Source organism: Clarias gariepinus, chromosome 11, assembly GCF_024256425.1.
Source record: "Clarias gariepinus isolate MV-2021 ecotype Netherlands chromosome 11, CGAR_prim_01v2, whole genome shotgun sequence".
Classification (NCBI taxonomy): domain Eukaryota; kingdom Metazoa; phylum Chordata; class Actinopteri; order Siluriformes; family Clariidae; genus Clarias; species Clarias gariepinus.
In genome coordinates this window covers 12843971-12864760 of record NC_071110.1, presented here as the reverse complement: position 1 = coordinate 12864760, position 20790 = coordinate 12843971, and the positions used below count along the sequence as shown (strand labels likewise).

General features: G+C 40.2%; 1 protein-coding gene and 1 long non-coding RNA gene across 2 annotated transcripts in view; one reads left to right on the top strand and one right to left on the bottom strand.

Annotated features, from left to right (window-relative positions):
- LOC128533594 (TRPM8 channel-associated factor homolog) overlaps positions 1 to 20790 on the top strand; it is a 44441-nt gene that overhangs the window by 2301 nt on the left and 21350 nt on the right. The gene's annotated exons all lie outside the window — the stretch shown is intronic.
- Positions 18356 to 19971, bottom strand: LOC128533597 (uncharacterized). Its single transcript, XR_008361364.1, has 3 exons — positions 19828 to 19971; positions 18852 to 18924; positions 18356 to 18452 (listed from the first exon to the last, which is right to left on the bottom strand). It is a non-coding gene; the product is annotated as an uncharacterized LOC128533597 (long non-coding RNA).

Genomic DNA, 20790 nt, shown 5'->3' with positions numbered 1-20790 from the left:
TCAGACGTTTTAAGCCGCTGCAAAAGACTGGTTTGCTGGGCAAGTACTGACATCACGACTAGTTTTATTAAACGTACATTAGCTGTGTGATGATAGATGTGATGAATATGATTTATTCTGAATATATTTAAGGTTATACTTTGTAATTTATTATAGCATGTAACACAAGGGTAGAGTGTCTATTTGTGATAACCACAATACTCTCTTTTTAACCCACTCAAAAATCCAGTTCTATTAAACCATCAGGTTACATATCAAACACACAGGTACAGGAATTATAGGACACTACACACATAGTTATTCATCTTATTCACTATCTATCTATTTATCTATCTATCTATTTTAGCACCCGCATATGACCGGGAAACATGATATCCTGAAATCCATGATATACCATGATAAAACAGACATACATAATTGGCACAGCACATATTATAATAGCATTTTTACATTAAATAATGTATCTGAATTGGTTATTTTTCTTTAATTTCGCAAAATATGAAAACTTGAAGTTTATTACAAATGTTAACTGGGTGAATTGATTTCCAGGAGTCTCTTGTTAAAAATAGTGTTTTTAAAAACCATTATCTAACATCTCAGATACTTCCACAGCCAGGAGGAGGGGGGGAAACCGATTTTCCTGATGCCCAGGAAAATACATTTTCCATACTTTAATTTAAAAGACAGTGTTTTTTTAAACCATTCTGATCAATATTTTATCTTTGCTACGGGCACACATGTCCCTGAGACAATTTCAGGCATCCATGATACTTCCACAGCTAGTAGGGAGGGGGAAACATATTTTTCTGATGATCAGGAAAATATGTTTCCCATACTTCAGTTGAAAGACAGTGTTTTTTTTTAAACATTTTGTGCATTGTCTTACCTGTGCCCCATGTACACATGTCTCTGAGGCAATTTCAGACATCCCTAATAATTCCACAGCCAGTAGGAGGGATGAAACCGATTTTTCTGATGCCCAGGAAAATAGGTTTCCCATACTTTAATTTAAAAGACAGTGTTTTTTTTACAACATTCTGTGCACTGTGCTACCTTTGCCCCATGGACACATGTGTCTGAGGCAACTTCAGACATCCCTGATACTTCCACAGCCAGTAGAAAGAGGGAAACCGATTTTCCTGATGCCCAGGAAAATACGTTTCCCATACCTAAATTGAAAGACAGTGTTTTTTAAACATTTTGTGCATATTGTGTTACCTGTGCCCCATGTATACATGTCTTTGAGGCAATTTTAGACATCCATGATACTTCCACAGCTAGTAGGGAGGGGGAAACCGATTTTCCTAATGATTCAGGAAAATATGTTTCCCATATTTAATTTGAAAGACAGTGTTTTTTTTAAACCAGTCTGATCACTATTTTATCTTTGCTACGGGCAAACATATCTCTGAGTCAGTTTTAGACATCCCTGATACTTTCACAGCCAGTAGGGAGGGGGAAACTGATTTTCCTGATCGCCAGGAAAATATGTTCCCCACACTTCAATTCAAAAGACAGTGCTTTTGAAACATTATTTTATTGTGTGTGTATGTATATGTGTATATAACACACTGCGCCATCAGGGACGCAAATCCAGCAGTGCCAGACGTGTTCCCCTGCTTAAGCCAGTACATGTCCAGGCCCATCTGAAGTTTGCTAGATGGCATTTGGATGATCCAGAAGAGGACTGGGAGAATGTCATATGGTCAAGTCATGTCAAGTAGGATTTTATTGTCATTTCAACCATATACAGTTAGTGCATAATGAAACGAAACAATGTTCCTCCAGGACCAAGGTGCTACATACAACATAAAGTTACAACATAAATTAACAAATCTGACTGGCTAACTAACTAAGAAGAGACAAACCAGATTAACATTATGAATAACAGAAACTATCCTATCTAAAGTCCTATTCTGAAAAAGACAGACAACAAAATGCACGTGCAAATGTGCAGACAAAAGTGACAACATAACAACATAATATGTTTTAGTGCTCTGTGGTAGTAATTTGCGGTAGTGCAATGAGAAACAGTAAACATTTACCTGTAGATAGCAGCAGAAAAGAGTTTTTTGTGCAAATAACAAATATTGTGCAAAAGAGCTGTCCTCACTATCCGCTGTAGGGTCTTGCGGTCTGATATGGCACAATTCCCAAACCAGACAGTGATGCAGCCGCTCAGGACGCTCTCGATAGTTCTTCTATAGAAGGTGGTAAGGATTGGTGGTGGAAGCTGGGCCTTCCTCAGCCTTCTCAGGAAGAAAAGACGTTGCTGGGCTTTCTTGTGCAGAGAGCTGGTGTTAAGGGACCAGGTGAGGTTCTCCTCCAGGTAGACACGCAGGAATTTTGTGCTCTTGACGATCTCCACAGAAGAGCTGCCAAACTGAGCAGGGAGTGATCGTCCTCCTGAAGTCAACAACCATCTCTTTTGTCTTATCGACGTTCAGAGACAGGTTGTTGTCTTTACACCAGTCCGTTAGCCTCTGCACTTCCTCTCTGTACATTGACTCGTCGTTCTTGCTGATGAGACCCACCACGGTCGTGTCATCAGCACACTTGATATGATTGGAGCTGTATGTCGCTACCAGATGAAACCAAAATAGAACTTTTTAGTAAAAACTTAACTTTGGTTTTTGGTCATATTTGGAGAGAAAAGAATGCTGAGTTGCATCCAAAGAACACCATACCTACAGTACTGTGAAACATGCTTTGGGGCTGTTTATCTGCAAAGGTACTGAGACGACTAATCCGTGTAAAGGAAAGAATGAATGGGGCCATGTATCGAGAGGCTTTGTAAAGAAGCATTTCTAGGTCCTGGAGTGGCCTAGCTAGTCTCCAGATATAAACCCCATAGAAAATCTTTGGAGGGAGTTAAAAGTCCATGTTGCCTAGCGACAGCCCCAAAACATCACTGCTCTAGAGGAGATCCGCATGGAGGAATTGGCCAAAATACCAGCAACAGTGTGTGAAAACCTGGTGAAGACTTGCAGAAAACATTTGACCTCTGTCATTACCAAAAAAGGGTATATAACAAAGTATTGTGATGAAATTTTGTTATTGACCAAATACTTATTTTACACCATAATTTGCAAAAATAAAAAATTATTATTTTGTCTCTTATAGTTGAGGTATACCTATAATGAAAATTACAGGCCTCTCTCTTATCTTTTTTAGTGGGAGAACTTGCACAATTGGTGGCTGACTAAATACTTTTTTGTTCCACTGTATAACATTTGTACTACAGATAACACTGTACCTAAGCTTTTTGAACAGATATCCCCAACACATTTCATGACCATTGACATTTCAATTCACATTGGTAGATTCTCACTGAGGGCATCAAATGTACTTAACAAAAAAAGGTTAAATAACTGAAAACATGTTTTATATTCGTGTTTCTTCAAAATAGCCACCCTTTGCTCTGATTACTTCTTTGCACACTCTTGGCATTCTCTCGATGAGCTTCAAGAGGTAGTCACCTGAAATGGTTTTCCAACAGTCTTAAAGGAGTTCCCAGAAATGTTTAGCACTTGTTGGCCCCTTTGCCTTCACTCTGCGGTCAAGCTCACCCCAAACAATCTCGATTGGGTTCAGGTCCGGTGACTGTGGAGACCTTTTTTTTGATAAGTACAGAACTCCACATGTGTTCATTTATAGTTTTGATGCCTTCAGTGAGAATCTACAAATGTAAATGGTCATGAAAATAAAGAAAACACATTGACAGATAGATGAGAAGGTGTGTCCAAACTTTTGGCCTGTACTGTACACATTCACACACAATAAAATAATGTTTCAAAAGCACTGTCTTTTGAATTTAAGTGGGGCACAGGTAACATAGTGCACAGAATGTTTTAAAACCACTGTCTTTAAAATTGAAGTATGGGGAACTTATTTTCCTGAAATTGCCTCAGAGACATGTGTACATGGGGCACAGGTAACACAATGCACAGAATGTTTTTTAAAAACACTGTCTTTCAATTGAAGTATGGGAAACATATTTTCCTGGGCATTAGAAAAATGGGTTTCCCTCCTCCTACTGGCTTTGGAACATGGATGTCTGAAATTACCTCAGAGACATGTGTGCCCGTAGCAAAGATAAAATAGTGATCAGGATGGTTTTAAAAACACTGTCTTTTAAATGAAAGTATGGAAAACGTATTTTCCTGGGCATCAGGAAAATCAGTTTCCCTCCTCCTACTGGCTGTGGAAGTATCAGGGATGTCTGAAATTGCCTCAGAGACATGTGTGCTTAAGTAATACAGTGAGATGATGATTTTTTTAAAAACACAATTTTTAACAAGAGACTCCTGAAAATCAATTCACCCAGTTAACATTTGTAATAAACTTCAAGTTTTTTATATTTTGTGAAATTAAAGAAAAATAATCAATTTAGATACATTATTTAATGTAAAAATGCTATTATAATAAGTGCTGTGCCAAATGCAACCGGGGGGGGCGCAATCCAGTGTCTTCTTGTGCCAGTCCCAAGTCTGGATAAATGCAGAGGGTTCTGTCAGGAAGGGCATCCGACGTAAAACATTTGCTAAATCAATGATGCGAATAAAAGAAGGATCGGCTCTAAGCCCCTTTTTGTTTGCTCTGGTGATGGACAGGTTGACAGATGAGGTAAGACAGGAGTCCCCATGGACTATGATGTTTGCAGATGACATTGTGCTTTGTAGCGAGAGCAGGGAACAGGTGGAGGAAAATTTGGAGAGGTGGAGGTATGCTCTGGAAAGCAGAGGAATGAAGGTTAGCCGCAGCAAGACGGAATACATGTGTGTAAATGAAAGGGACCCAGGAGGATCAGTGAGGCTACAGGGAGCAGAGGTAAAGAAGGTGCAGGATTTTAAGTACTTAGGGTCAACGGTCCAGAGCAACGGGGAGTGTGGAAAGGAGGTGAAGAGGCAGGTACAGGCAGGTTGGAATGGGTGGAGAAAAGTGTCAGGTGTGTTGTGCGATAAAAGAGTATCAGCGAGAATGAAAGGAAAGGTGTACAGGACAGTGGTGAGACCAGCGATGCTCTACGGCTTAGAGACAGTGGCGCTGAAGAAAAGACAGGAGGCAGAGTTGGAGGTAGCAGAGCTGAAGATGTTGAGGTTCTCTTTGGGAGTGACAAGGATAGATAGGATTAAGAATAAGTTTATCAGAGGGACAACCCACGTTAGATGCTTTGGAGATAAAGTCAGGGAGGCCAGATTGAGGTGGTTTGGACATGTTCAGAGGAGAGATGGTGAATATATCGGTAGAAGGATGCTGAGGTTGGAACTGCCAGGCAGGAGGTCTAGAGGAAGACCAAAGAGGAGATTTATGGATACAGTGAGAGAGGACATGAAGTTAGTTGGTGTGAGAGAAGAGGATGCAGAGGATAGGGTTAGATGGAGGCAGATGATTCGCTGTGGCGACCCCTGAAAGGGAACAGCCGAAAGACAAAGAAGAAGAAGAATAAGTGCTGTGTCAATTATGTATGTCTGTTTTATCATGGATATCCATACAGTATATTGTGGCGTGGGCGGGGCGGCGGCTGACGACCAGCATGTCTTGCGGGGATGTCGGTGTGTTCACCATGATGGGGAAGGGTGTTTTGGTTAGTGGCTTCGGCCCTGTTTGTGTGTGTGGGGGTTTGACGTGTGAAATGTGCTCCGGTTCAGGCTGAGGCTGAATTGGATGTAGGTTCCTGAGTGAAGGTGCTGTTCATGCCATACTGCTGTGTGCCTAATAAAGTACTCCCAGCCATTGCATTGGGCAGCAAATAAGCTCACTCGTCTCTCCACCATCCTTTCCGGCGATAAAAACGCTACATTGGTGTCAGAAGTGGGATTGAGAGTAACGGGTTCGAGCGCACAACGGAGGACCTTCTGAAAATCCAAGCGGGCCGCCGAGTAGCGGAGCGACTACTCGCGCAGAAGAAGCGCTTTCCTGACGGAGCTAGCGCGAGCACACCACGTCAACCGGCGCGGAGCGGCAAGAAGAAAATCCCGGCGCTGGATCTCGGGGCGGAGGCTGGCGCCGCGCAAGCGCCGGAGCAAGATACAGCTCCGTGCGGCGTTAGCCGGCAAAGCGACCTGCCGCTGCGCGAGGCCGAGCGCGCTGAGCCCATATCGGCGTTACATCACGGCGGAAGAGCCGAGCGACCGCCCGCAGCTCAGTGGCGCTCGGTTCGTGAACCTAGCCGGGGACAGGGCTACCCGTCGCGGCTAGGCAATGAGCAACTCGTTTCACAAGACGTTTCGCGGCGAGGCCGAGGCACGGGACAGCGTACACCAGCAGCCGCTAAACTAGCGCCGGGAGGACGCTTGGGAAGCCGCGCTGGGCTTTACGTCGACTGTGTGCTGGATGGCGTCTTACTGTGGGCGCTCGTGGAGCGCCGTCGCGACGTGGAACCCTCGACGCTGAACATTCTTCCTGTGCAGTTCTCCAGGCTCTCCGGCGGTGATCAGCCGTCTGAGCCAGCGTGCAGCTGAGTTACTGCGTCACCCGCAGTGGCTTCGCTAGTGTCACAGCTGAACCGTGATCCGCCCATCGCCAAGCAGACGGGCCCCACCCAGCGCTCGCGGGCACCGCTGCAAGACTTTCGGGTGGGGGCACCTATGGGGCGTATGGGCGTGGACACTCACAGCCGGGGGCGAGATTTTGCTGCTGGAGAGCAGGTATGGGTGTGTTCCTCCGGAAGGAAGAGGGGGCTCGTGGCCAAGCTTATGTCCCACTGGGTGGGCCCCTGCACGGTAATTGCTTGGCTCTCCGATGTCTTCTACCGGGTGCGGTTGGCGGGGCGGGCACGAGTTGTGCTTCACCGGGACCGTCTTGCGCCTTACCAGCCTCCACGCCTCTGAAACAAAGTTCGTCATGGTGACCAGGGACGGTCACAGCTCGGGTGGGGGCAGTGTTGCGTGGGCGGGGCGGCGGCTGACGACCAGCATGCCTTGCGGGGATGTCGGTGTGTTCACCATGATGGGGAAGGGTGTTTGGGTTAGTGGCTTCGGCCCTGTTTGTGTGTGTGGGGGTGTGACGTGTGAAATGTGCTCCGGTTCAGGCTGAGGCTGAATTGGATGTAGGTTCCTGAGTGAAGGTGCTGTTCATGCCATACTGCTGTGTGCCTAATAAAGTACTCCCAGCCATTGCATTGGGCAGCAAAAAAAAACGCTACAATGTCATGGATTTTAGGATATCATGTTTCCCCATCATATGCGGGTGCTAAGATAGATAGATAGATAGATAGATAGATGTGAATAACATGAATAACTATGAGTGTGGTGTCCTATAATCGCTGTTCCTGTGTGTTTGATATGTACACCACAGAACTGGATGTTTAAATGGGTAAAAAAAGAGTATGGTGGTTATCACAAATAGACACTCTACCCTTGTGTTACATGCTATAATAAATTACAAAGTATTACCTTAAATATATTTAGAATAAATCAGTATCACATCTATCATCCCTACGGTGGCCCAGAAGGGCAAATCATCTTTCCCGAATATGTGTGTGTTTTTTCCCTTGTAATTGGGTTTTTTTTTTCCTTGAAAATGTCCGCTTTTTCCCTTATAAATGTCGTTTTCTTTCCCTTGAAAATGTCCGCTTTTTCCCTTATAAATGTCGTTTTTTCCCTTATAAATGTGTTTTTTTTTTCATTGAAAATGTGCAATTTTTCCCTTATAAATGTCGTTTTTTCCCTTATAAATGTGTTTTTTTTTTTCATTGAAAATGTGCAATTTTTCCATTATAAATGTCGTTTTTTACCTTATAAATGTGTTTTTTTTTCTTGAAAATGTCCGCTTTTTCCCTTATAAATGTCATTTTTTTCCCTTATAAATGTTTTTTTTTCCATTGAAAATGTGCGCTTTTTCCCGTGTAACTGTGCGCTTTTTCCCGTGTAAATGTCTGCTCTTTACCGTTTGTGCGCAACTACTTCTTTCCCGTGTGAGAACTCTTTCTCCAGTATTTTGCAAGCTAAAAGCTAAAGCTAATGCGCAAAGGACTATGGGAGTGGGGTCAAAACGCAACTGAACACGGAACGTTTCCGGATATCAGCTTCAGGACTCAACATCATGGAGTATACAGTGAATTATAGCGTGATAAAGTTATAATTTTCACTAAATTTTCAACTGCACACAATTACCAGGTAATGTTTAATATATAAAAATTAATCAGATTTTTACTGTTTTAGGCACTAATGATAACTTTGTAGCAGTGTTAATACTATTGGAGTGTTTGGGGGAAATGCCGAGCCGAGTGTAAATGGCAGTGATTAAAAGGAATATTATCTCATTTAGACCATTAAACACTGATGTAAACCATCAGCTCCATGGCATCTCTGTAGTATACATCCACATATGGATTTATAAGCAAGCTAATATCACTATGCTAACCGCTAGCGCTTAGCATGGGGAAACTAGCTTGTTTATTAATATATATTAGTTTAATAGTGTATTTGGACACCTATACGTGATGTAAACAGTTAGCTCTATTGTTTTTGTAAAATGCCTGTCCAAATATGGATCTATAAGCAAGCTAATATCACTATGCTAACCGCTAGCGCTTAGCATGGGGAAACTAGCTTGTTTATTAATATATATTAGTTTAATAGTGTATTTGGACACATATACGTGATGTAAACAGTTAGCTCTATTGTTTTTGTAAAATGCCTGTCCAAATATGAATCTATAAGCAAGCTAATATAATTATGCTAAGCGCTAGCTTACTAAAAGAGCTAAGATAGCAGCAACTATTGCTAATTATCCCTGAGCTGCTCCTGTTATGTGCTAAATGTTACAGATGGTTAACGAATTGTTGTATGTAGTTTATTGGAGCTCCTGAGTGCCATATAATGTATACTGCTGTATAATGTAGTGGTTTTATCATAGCTAGAGATCTTCTGAATAGTTAGTTATGTGCTTACACAATGTATGTAACAGTCAAGAAAAGGGGCTTTTGTTCAGGTTCTATCTATTCTAGTCATTAAAGTCATTAAATATATGTTTATACTCCTTATAATATGTATGATTGTGTGTTTTTCTTCTCACAGTGAACTGTGTGTAAATCATCAACTGCCTGTGTATCAGCTGATTTCTACACCAGCTTTACATCCTGAGCAGAAGGTGAGTTTTCTGAAGTATTTACCTCTCTTTTCAAGAACACCACTGAGCACATCTTAATCAGGGGACAGGGACACATTTCTCTTCATGAACATGTGTGTGTTAATGAATGGTGAAGATGGGGCCAAATTTTGCAGCAATCCTTAATAGCAAAACCAAATAATTGGTTTTAATACACAGCATTACTAAAAGCTTGCATTCTATGAAATTTTGTGTGCGTGCCTGCCTGCGTGTGTCAAACTGATGTCATATGATGTCAAACATCATGAAGTGATATTAACTTGCTTATAAACCCATATGTGGATGTATATTACAGAGATGCCATGGAGCTGCATAGTAACACCATGAAGTCTTTTTACTAGACACTTATAATAACTTGTCTTTATTTCTCCCCTGTTGTAGATTGTCGTGGAGAGGACGGACCCTTGATGCTCTGCCTTTTTGCACCAACAATACATACATGTATTTTATTAATTTGTAAATAAAGTCTTTAATATAATTTTATAGTTGAGTATTTATTTCTAGTTTGCTTATTATTTAGCAAAACAGTTAAAGTGCATGTAAAGCATTGCTGCAAATGACACTGAATAGAATCAGATGTTACTCCACTCTGTGTGAGGGTACAGGCTTATATACAGTATGTGATTTTAGCATCAATAATGTTTTTCTACTAACTAAAGCATGCTGCCTTGGAGATATTAGTGACATCTCTCTTTCAGTTCGAACAACATATTCCATAATATTTATGAATACATTAATCCCATATGTTCAGCAGTTAAAACAGAGGTTCTTAAACATTTTACAGCGAAGGACTCCTTCAACTGTAAAACAAACACCTCTGCATACATTTACTTATAGTGCATTTCCAAAATTACATTTTTATGTTATTCAAAAAGTAAAACCTTTTGTTTTCATTTAAATGATTAATGATTAAATGATCCATGAAAATCAAAAATCTAGTATGTCAAAATATTAGAATATTTCACTTCGATCATGGGGAAGACTGCTGACCTAACAAGTTGTCCAGAAGATGATCATCTACACCTTCCAGAAGGAGTGTAGGCCCTCAAGGTCAAACTTTACCACCAACTATTTCACTGACCATGTTGTTGCTTGATTTGCCAGCCATCTTACCTGACCTTAGGTTTCATGGGAAAGATGAGCTGAAATCTGAGATAAATTTCAAGCTGAATGCTTCAAGTGTGATCTGCAAACATAACCAGGGTGTCATGTTTAACAGCTTAATGCAATGGGTTACATAAAAACACCAACTATTTGAAAATATGTAGGCTTATGAATAGTGGCAACGTATATCTACTGTATGTACAGTGAATGTATGTTCAAGAATAAGAGTATCATAAATTGACCAATAATTAAAATACACATGTAAACAATGAGTCTGTCATTTGAAATGCCGTTTATCTAAAAAAATTAGAATATTGTGCAAAAGTGTTTAAGTTTTAAAATTATTGGGGGGGAAACACATTCACAAGGGAAACGTCATACACATAGAAAAAAAAATCATAGAGCACAATAAAAAAATTATATATTCACAAGGAAAAAAATTTTAAATTTACAAGGGAAAATAATACACTAACAAGGGAAAAATAATGCACTTACAAGGGAAAAATAATGCACTTACAAGGGAAAAATAATACACTAACAAGGGAAAAATTATGCACTAACAAGGGAAAAATAATACATTCACAAGGGAAAATATATATACTTATAGGTGAAAAATAATACATTTACAAGGGAAAAATTATATACCTACAAGGGAAAAATTCCCCCTCGATAATACATGCTGTTTCCCTTGTAAATGTGTTTTTTTCCCTTGTGTGTGCTTTTTCCCTTGAAAATGTATGCTTTTTCCATTATAAATGTCATTTTTCCCCTTGAAATGTATGCTTTTTCCCTTATAATTTTGCGTTTTTTCTCTTATAAATGTGTGCTTTTTCCCTTATAATTGTGCTTTTTTTCTCTTATAAATGTGTGCTTTTCCCCTTATAATTGTGCTTTTCTACCCTTGTAAATGTCCTTTTTTCCCTTAAAAATGTGTGCTTTGTTCCTTATAAATGTGCTTTTTTGCCCTTGTAAATGTCCTTTTTTTCCCCTTATAAATGTGTTTTTTTTACCCTTGTAAATGTGTTTTTTTACCCTTGTAAATGTCCTTTTTTCCCCTAAAAATGTATGCTTTTTTTTCTTATGTGTTTTTTACCCTTGTAAATGTGTGCTTTTTCCCTTGTAAATGTTTACTTTTTCCCGTGTACGTATATTATTTTTTTCTTGTATATGTGTGCTTTTTCACGTGTACTTATATTACCTTTTCACCTTGAAAATGTGTACTTTTTCCCATGTAAGTATATTATTTTTCCCTGGTGAATATAGTATTTTTCCCTTTTAAATGTGTATAATTTTTCCCCTCGTAAATGTATTATTTTTCACCTATAAGTATATAAATTTTTCCTTGTGAATGTATTATTTTCCCTTGTAAATTTATAATTTTTTTCCTTGTGAATATATAATTAAGTTGGCTTGAGAAAGCCAACTTACTGATATCCGACTTAAACTTATTAAGTTGGCTTGAGAAAGCCAACTTACTGATATCCGACTTAAACTTATTATTATTATTCTGAGACTAAATTTATAAACTCTATCTCCTCCTAGAGCTTTAACTCCACTAACTCCAAACTCGGCCCAGACCTTCAGACTGATCTCACGGGGTGTGCTATATCTTTTCTAACTGATCGGACTTACTAATTGCCCCGCAGGGGCAATTAACCGCCCTAAAAATCCCATTTACTTAACATTGAGAGAATTTTGACGGTTTGTTGCGCAGAGAGGAAATTTTGTAGAAACGTTAAATTAACCCTATTTGAAGATGTTTGCAGCCTTTGTCAAAAGATACCATGCACAAGGGTATAAGTTTTACCCCCGGGGCAAGAGAGGTCCCCAATTTGCCCCATTGACATATAATGGGGATTTTGGCGATGAACTAGTCCCGCACCATTTATCGTAGACCCATGAGTGAGGTGTCAAAGCGTGCAGAATATTCGGGAAGAATTTTTCTATGACTTTCCTAAGGGGTGGGCGGTTAATTGCCCCCGCAGGGGGCAATTAACCGTCCCATTGACTTATAATGGGGATTTTAGCGAACTATAACTGGTCCCGCACCGTTCATCGTAAACCAACAAATGAGGTGTCAAACCGTGCGCCTTATTCGGGAATGGGGTGCCGTGACCTTTCTAAGGGGTGGGTGGTTAATTGCCCCCGCAGGGGGCAATTAACCACCCACAGACTTAACATTAAGACCAACATTGCCCGAGTCCCATGAGTGAGGTGTCAAACCGTGCGCCTTATTCGGGGATCGGGTGCTGTGACTCTTCTAAGGGGTGGGTGGTTAATTGCCCCTGCAGGGGGCAAATAACCACCCACAGACTTAACATTAAGACCAACATTGACCGAATCCCATGAGTGAGGTGTCAAACCGTGCGCCTTATTCGGGAATGGGGTGCCGTGACCTTTCTAAGGGGTGGGTGGTTAATTGCCCCCGCAGGGGGCAATTAACCACCCACAGACTTAACATTGAGACCAACATTGCCCGAGTCCCATGAGTGAGGTGTCAAATCGTGCGCCTTATTCGGGGATCGGGTGCTGTGACTCTTCTAAGGGGTGGGTGGTTAATTGCCCCCGCAGGGGGAAATTAACCACCCACAGACTTAACATTAAGACCAACATTGACCGAATCCCATGAGTGAGGTGTCAAACCGTGCGCCCTATTCGGGAAAGGGGTGCCGTGACTCTTCTATGGGGTGGGTGGTTAATTGCCCCGGGGGCAATTAACCACCCACAGACTTAACATTAAGACCAACATTGACCGAATCCCATGAGTGAGGTGTCAAACCGTGCGCCTTATTCGGGAAAGTGCTGCCGTGACTCTTCTAAGGGGTGGGTGGTTAATTGCCCCCGCCGGGGGCAATTAACCACCCACAGACTTAACACTGAGACCAACATTGCCCGAGTCCCATGAGTGAGGTGTCAAACCGTGCGCCTTATTCGGGAAAGGGGTGCCGTGACTCTTCTAAGGGGTGGGTGGTTAATTGCCCCCGCAGGGGGCAATTAACCACCCACAGACTTAACACTGAGACCAACATTGCCCGAGTCCCATGAGTGAGGTGTCAAACCGTGCGCCTTATTCGGGGATCGGGTGCTGTGACTCTTTTAAGGGGTGGGTGGTTAATTGCCCCCGGGGGCAATTAACCACCCACAGACTTAACATTAAAACCAACTTTGACCGAGTCCCATGAGTGAGGTGTCAAACCGTGCGCCTTGATCGGGAATGGGGTGCTGTGACTTTTCTAAGGGGTGGGTGGTCAATTGCCCCCGCAGGGGGCAATTAACCCCCCACAGACTTAACATTGAGACCAACTTTGCCCGAGTGCCATGAGTGAGGTGTCAAACCGTGCGCCTTTTTTGGGAATGGTGTGCTATGACTTTCGGTAGGGATCCGTCGCACGGTTTTCCCGAAATTCCCAAATAACCACCCTATTTTCCCCTATTCATTTCAATGGGAAATGGCCCGAAAAAGGATGAAAACATGGGTCACTTTGAAAGCTTACCGTTCGGCCATAATTTGTCGTAGAAACATCATTCAAAGTTTAAACGGGTCACAAGACCTTGGACTTTTACGGATTGGGTCCGTGTTTTGATAACTTTCACGGTTGCTTCACGAGAGCAGTTTAAGTTTGATGAAAATTTTGATTTTTCACCACGCGTGCCACTGTCAACTGCCATATTCACAGAGTGTGAATCGGTGGGTGTCTTTACACTGTCACCACGTCAATATAATACACTCTACGGGCATGAGGATTCAATATGTCGTAGTCAGGAAGTTCCTGCCACTCACGGTGAAAGAATTTTTGCGATCGGACCTACGGTTCTCGGTTGGGAAGCGTTTGTTTGAGAGCTTAATTATTACAGTTTGCGGTTCTCTGTGTCTGTCACAGAAGAGTGTGCGTGCGCATGCACGACCCATCCCCCACACCACCGACTTGCTAATGCCAATTAGACTCATCTATCTATCTATCTATCTATCTATCTATCTATCTATCTATCTATCTATCTGTAATCTGTCTATTTCTATCTATCTATAGACTTCCCTTCTATGTACTATTTCTAACACATTTTAACTCATTCAAACTTATCTAACTTTTCTAATCTATCTATCATCTGACTATTTTAACTAATCTATCTATCTATCTATCTATCTATCATCTGACTATTTATAACTAATCTATCTATCTATGTATCTATCTATCTATCATTTGACTATTTCTAACTAATCTATCTATCTATCTATCTATCTATCTATCTATCTATCTATCATCTGACTATTTCTAACTAATCTATCTATCTATCTATCTATCTATCTATCTATCTATCTATCTATCTATCGATTTATCTATCTATCTATCTATCTATCTATCTATCTATCTATCTTTCTATCTGTAATCTGACTATTTCTATCTATCTATAGACTCAATCATGAATCTATCTATCCATCAATCTATATATCTGTAACTGTCTATCTGTCTGACACTATCTATCTATCTGTCTTTTGAACCTTTTAAACTTAAACTGTTTTAACTTTTTTAACTTCTTAAACTATTTTAAACTTTTCACACTTTTAAACTTCCATCTCCGGCTTTCTCAAGCCAACTTAAAGTTTGTCTAAACAAACTTTTGTATCTAGTTATTATTATTATTCCGAGACTAAATTTGTAAACTCTATCTCCTCCTAGAGCTTTAACTCCACTAACTCCAAACTCGGCCCAGACCTTCAGACTGATCTCACGGGGTGTGCTATATCTTTTCTAACTGATCGGACTTACTAATTGCCCCGCAGGGGCAATTAACCGGCCCAAAAATCCCATTGACTTAACATTGAGACGAATTTTGACGGTTTGTTGCGCAGAGAGGGAATTTTGTAGAAACGTTAAATTAACCCTATTTGAAGATGTTTGCAGCCTTTGTCAAAAGATACCATGCACAAGGGTATAAGTTTTACCCCCGGGGCAAGAGAGGTCCCCAATTTGCCCCATTGACATATAATGGGGATTTTGGCGATGAACTAGTCCCGCACCATTTATCGTAGACCCATGAGTGAGGTGTCAAAGCGTGCAGAATATTCGGGAATATTTTTTATATGACTTTACTAAGGGGTGGGCGGTTAATTGCCCCCGCAGGGGGCAATTAACCGTCCCATTGACTTATAATGGGGATTTTAGCGAATTATAACTGGTCCCGCACCGTTCATCGTAAACCAACAAATGAGGTGTCAAACCGTGCGCCTTATTCGGGAATGGGGTGCCGTGACTCTCCTAAGGGGTGGGTGGTTAATTGCCCCCGCAGGGGGCAATTAACCACCCACAGACTTAACATTGAGACCAACATTGCCCGAGTCCCATGAGTGAGGTGTCAAACCGTGCGCCTTATTCGGGAATGGGGTGCCGTGACCTTTCTAAGGGGTGGGTGGTTAATTGCCCCCGCAGGGGGCAATTAACCACCCACAGACTTAACATTGAGACCAACGATGCCCGAGTCCCATAAGTGAGGTGTCAAACCGTGCGCCTTATTCGGGGTTCGGGTGCTGTGACTCTTCTAAGGGGTGGGTGGTTAATTGCCCCCGCAGGGGGCAATTAACCACCCACAGACTTAACATTGAGACCAACATTGACCGAATCCCATGAGTGAGGTGTCAAACCGTGCGCCCTATTCGGGGATCGGGTGCTGTGACTCTTCTAAGGGGTGGGTGGTTAATTGCCCCCGCAGGGGGCAATTAACCACCCACAGACTTAACGTTAAAACCAACTTTGACCGAGTCCCATGAGTGAGGTGTCAAACCGTGCGCCTTATTCGGGAATGGGGTGCTGTGACTTTTCTAAGGGGTGGGTGGTCAATTGCCCTCGCAGGGGGCAATTAACCCCCCACAGACTTAACATTGAGACTAACTTTGCCCGAGTGCCATGAGTGAGGTGTCAAACCGTGCGCCTTTTTCGGGAATGGTGTGCTATGACTTTTGGTAGGGATCCGTCGCACGGTTTTCCCGAAATTCCCAAATAACCACCCTATTTTCCCCTATTCATTTCAATGGGAAATGGCCCGAAAAAGGGTGAAAACATGGGTCACTTTGAAAGCTTACCGTTCGGCCATAATTTGTCGTAGAAACATCATTCAAAGTTTAAACGGGTCACAAGACTTTGGACTTTTACGGATTGGGTCCATGTTTTGATAACTTTCACGGTTGCTTCACGAGAGCAGTTTAAGTTTGATGAAAATTTAGATTTTTCACCACGCGTGCCACTGTCAACTGCCATATTCACAGAGTGTGAATCGGAGGGTGTCTTTACACTGTCACCACGTCAATATAATACACTCTACAGGCATGAGGATTCAATATGTCGTAGTCAGGAAGTTCCTGCCACTTACGGTGAAATAATTTTTGCGATCGGACCTACAGTTCTCGGTTGGGAAGCGTTTGTTTGAGAGCTTAATTATTACAGTTTGCGGTTCTCTGTGTCTGTCACAGAAGAGTGTGCGTGCGCATGCACGACCCATCCCCCACACCACCGACTTGCTAATGCCAATTAGACTCAATCAAACTTCTCTTCTATGTACTATTTCTAACCCATTCAAACTCATCTCTCTATCTATCTATCTATCTATCTATCTGTAATCTGATTATTTCTATCTATCTATAGACTTCCCTTCTATGTATTTCTAACACATTTTAACTCATTCAAACTTATCTAACTTTTCTAATCTATCTATCATCTGACTATTTTAACTAATCTATCTATCTATCTATCCATCTATCTATCATCTATCTATCTATCTATCTATCTATCTATCTATCATCTGACTATTTCTATCTATCTATCTATCTATCTATCTATCTATCTATCTGTAATCTGACTATTTTATCTATCTATAGACTCAATCATGAATCTATCTATCAATCTATATATCTGTAACTGTCTATCTGTCTGACACTATCTATCTATCTATCTATCTATCTATCTGTCTTTTAAAACTTTTAAACTTAAACTGTTTTAACTTTTTTAACTTCTTAAACTATTTTAAACTTTTCACACTTTTAAACTTTTATCTCCGGCTTTCTCAAGCCAACTTAAAGTTTGTCTAAACAAACTTTTGTATCTTTTTTTTATTGTGCTCTATGATTTTTTTTTCTATGTGTATGACGTTTCCCTTGTGAATGTGTTTCCCCCCCAATAATTTTAAAACTTAAACACTTTTGCACAATATTCTAATTTTTTTAGATAAACGGCATTTCAAATGACAGACTCATTGTTTACATGTGTATTTTAATTATTGGTCAATTTATGATACTCTTATTCTTGAACATACATTCACTGTACATACAGTAGATATACGTTGCCACTATTCATAAGCCTACATATTTTCAAATAGTTGGTGTTTTTATGTAACCCATTGCATTAAGCTGTTAAACATGACACCCTGGTTATGTTTGCAGATCACACTTGAAGCATTCAGCTTGAAATTTATCTCAGATTTCAGCTCATCTTTCCCATGAAACCTAAGGTCAGGTGAGATGGCTGGCAAATCAAGCAACAACATGGTCAGTGAAATAGTTGGTGGTAAAGTTTGACCTTGAGGGCCTACACTCCTTCTGGAAGGTGTAGATGATCATCTTCTGGACAACTTGTTAGGTCAGCAGTCTTCCCCATGATCGAAGTGAAATATTCTAATATTTTGACATACTAGATTTTTGATTTTCATGGATCATTTAATCATTAATCATTTAAATGAAAACAAAAGGTTTTACTTTTTGAATAACATAAAAATGTAATTTTGGAAATGCACTATAAGTAAATGTATGCAGAGGTGTTTGTTTTACAGTTGAAGGAGTCCTTCGCTGTAAAATGTTTAAGAACCTCTGTTTTAACTGCTGAACATATGGGATTAATGTATTCATAAATATTATGGAATATGTTGTTCGAACTGAAAGAGAGATGTCACTAATATCTCCAAGGCAGCATGCTTTAGTTAGTAGAAAAACATTATTGATGCTAAAATCACATACTGTATATAAGCCTGTACCCTCACACAGAGTGGAGTAACATCTGATTCTATTCAGTGTCATTTGCAGCAATGCTTTACATGCACTTTAACTGTTTTGCTAAATAATAAGCAAACTAGAAATAAATACTCAACTATAAAATTATATTAAAGACTTTATTTACAAATTAATAAAATACATGTATGTATTGTTGGTGCAAAAAGGCAGAGCATCAAGGGTCCGTCCTCTCCACGACAATCTACAACAGGGGAGAAATAAAGACAAGTTATTATAAGTGTCTAGTAAAAAGACTTCATGGTGTTACTATGCAGCTCCATGGCATCTCTGTAATATACATCCACATATGGGTTTATAAGCAAGTTAATATCACTTCATGATGTTTGACATCATATGACATCAGTTTGACACACGCAGGCAGGCACGCACACAAAATTTCATAGAATGCAAGCTTTTAGTAATGCTGTGTATTAAAACCAATTATTTGGTTTTGCTATTAAGGATTGCTGCAAAATTTGGCCCCATCTTCACCATTCATTAACACACACATGTTCATGAAGAGAAATGTGTCCCTGTCCCCTGATTAAGATGTGCTCAGTGGTGTTCTTGAAAAGAGAGGTAAATACTTCAGAAAACTCACCTTCTGCTCAGGATGTAAAGCTGGTGTAGAAATCAGCTGATACACAGGCAGTTGATGATTTACACACAGTTCACTGTGAGAAGAAAAACACACAATCATACATATTATAAGGAGTATAAACATATATTTAATGACTTTAATGACTAGAATAGATAGAACCTGAACAAAAGCCCCTTTTCTTGACTGTTACATACATTGTGTAAGCACATAACTAACTATTCAGAAGATCTCTAGCTATGATAAAACCACTACATTATACAGCAGTATACATTATATGGCACTCAGGAGCTCCAATAAACTACATACAACAATTCGTTAACCATCTGTAACATTTAGCACATAACAGGAGCAGCTCAGGGATAATTAGCAATAGTTGCTGCTATCTAAGCTCTTTTAGTAAGCTAGCGCTTAGCATAATTATATTAGCTTGCTTATAGATTCATATTTGGACAGGCATTTTACAAAAACAATAGAGCTAACTGTTTACATCACGTATATGTGTCCAAATACACTATTAAACTAATATATATTAATAAACAAGCTAGTTTCCCCATGCTAAGCGCTAGCGGTTAGCATAGTGATATTAGCTTGCTTATAGATCCATATTTGGACAGGCATTTTACAAAAACAATAGAGCTAACTGTTTACATCACGTATAGGTGTCCAAATACACTATTAAACTAATATATATTAATAAACAAGCTAGTTTCCCCATGCTAAGCGCTAGCGGTTAGCATAGTGATATTAGCTTGCTTATAAATCCATATGTGGATGTATACTACAGAGATGCCATGGAGCTGATGGTTTACATCAGTGTTTAATGGTCTAAATGAGATAATATTCCTTTTAATCACTGCCATTTACACTCGGCTCGGCATTTCCCCCAAACACTCCAATAGTATTAACACTGCTACAAAGTTATCATTAGTGCCTAAAACAGTAAAAATCTGATTAATTTTTATATATTAAACATTACCTGGTAATTGTGTGCAGTTGAAAATTTAGTGAAAATTATAACTTTATCACGCTATAATTCACTGTATACTCCATGATGTTGAGTCCTGGAGCTGATATCCGGAAACGTTCCGTGTTCAGTTGCGTTTTGACCCCACTCCCATAGTCCTTTGCGCATTAGCTTTAGCTTTTAGCTTGCAAAATACTGGAGAAAGAGTTCTCACACGGGAAAGAAGTAGTTGCGCACAAACGGTAAAGAGCAGACATTTACACGGGAAAAAGCGCACAGTTACACGGGAAGAAGCGCACATTTTCAATGGAAAAAAAAACATTTATAAGGGAAAAAAATGACATTTATAAGGGAAAAAGCGGACATTTTCAAGAAAAAAAAAACACATTTATAAGGTAAAAAACGACATTTATAATGGAAAAATTGCACATTTTCAATGAAAAAAAAAAACACATTTATAAGGGAAAAAACGACATTTATAAGGGAAAAATTGCACATTTTCAATGAAAAAAAAAAACACATTTATAAGGGAAAAAACGACATTTATAAGGGAAAAAGCGGACATTTTCAAGGGAAAGAAAACGACATTTATAAGGGAAAAAGCGGACATTTTCAAGGAAAAAAAAACCCCAATTACAAGGGAAAAAACACACACATATTCGGGAAAGATGATTTGCCCTTCTGGGCCACCGTAATCATCACACAGCTAATGTACGTGTAATAAAAGTAGTCGTGATGTCAGTACTTGCCCAGCAAACCAGTCTTTTGCAGCGGCTTAAAACGTCTGAATTATCTTCAAATATAAAAAGAAAATTGCATAGGTTATCTGTTTAATTCACAAAGTTCATAAAACGAGAGAAAAACTGTTAAAATCCTCGTTCGCCTTCTCAGCGTTTGGTAGCGAGTGACGTCATGATTCGAATCTGCGTGCGCGCGACCGGGGAAACATAGGGAAACTGAATTTCCCGGAACACC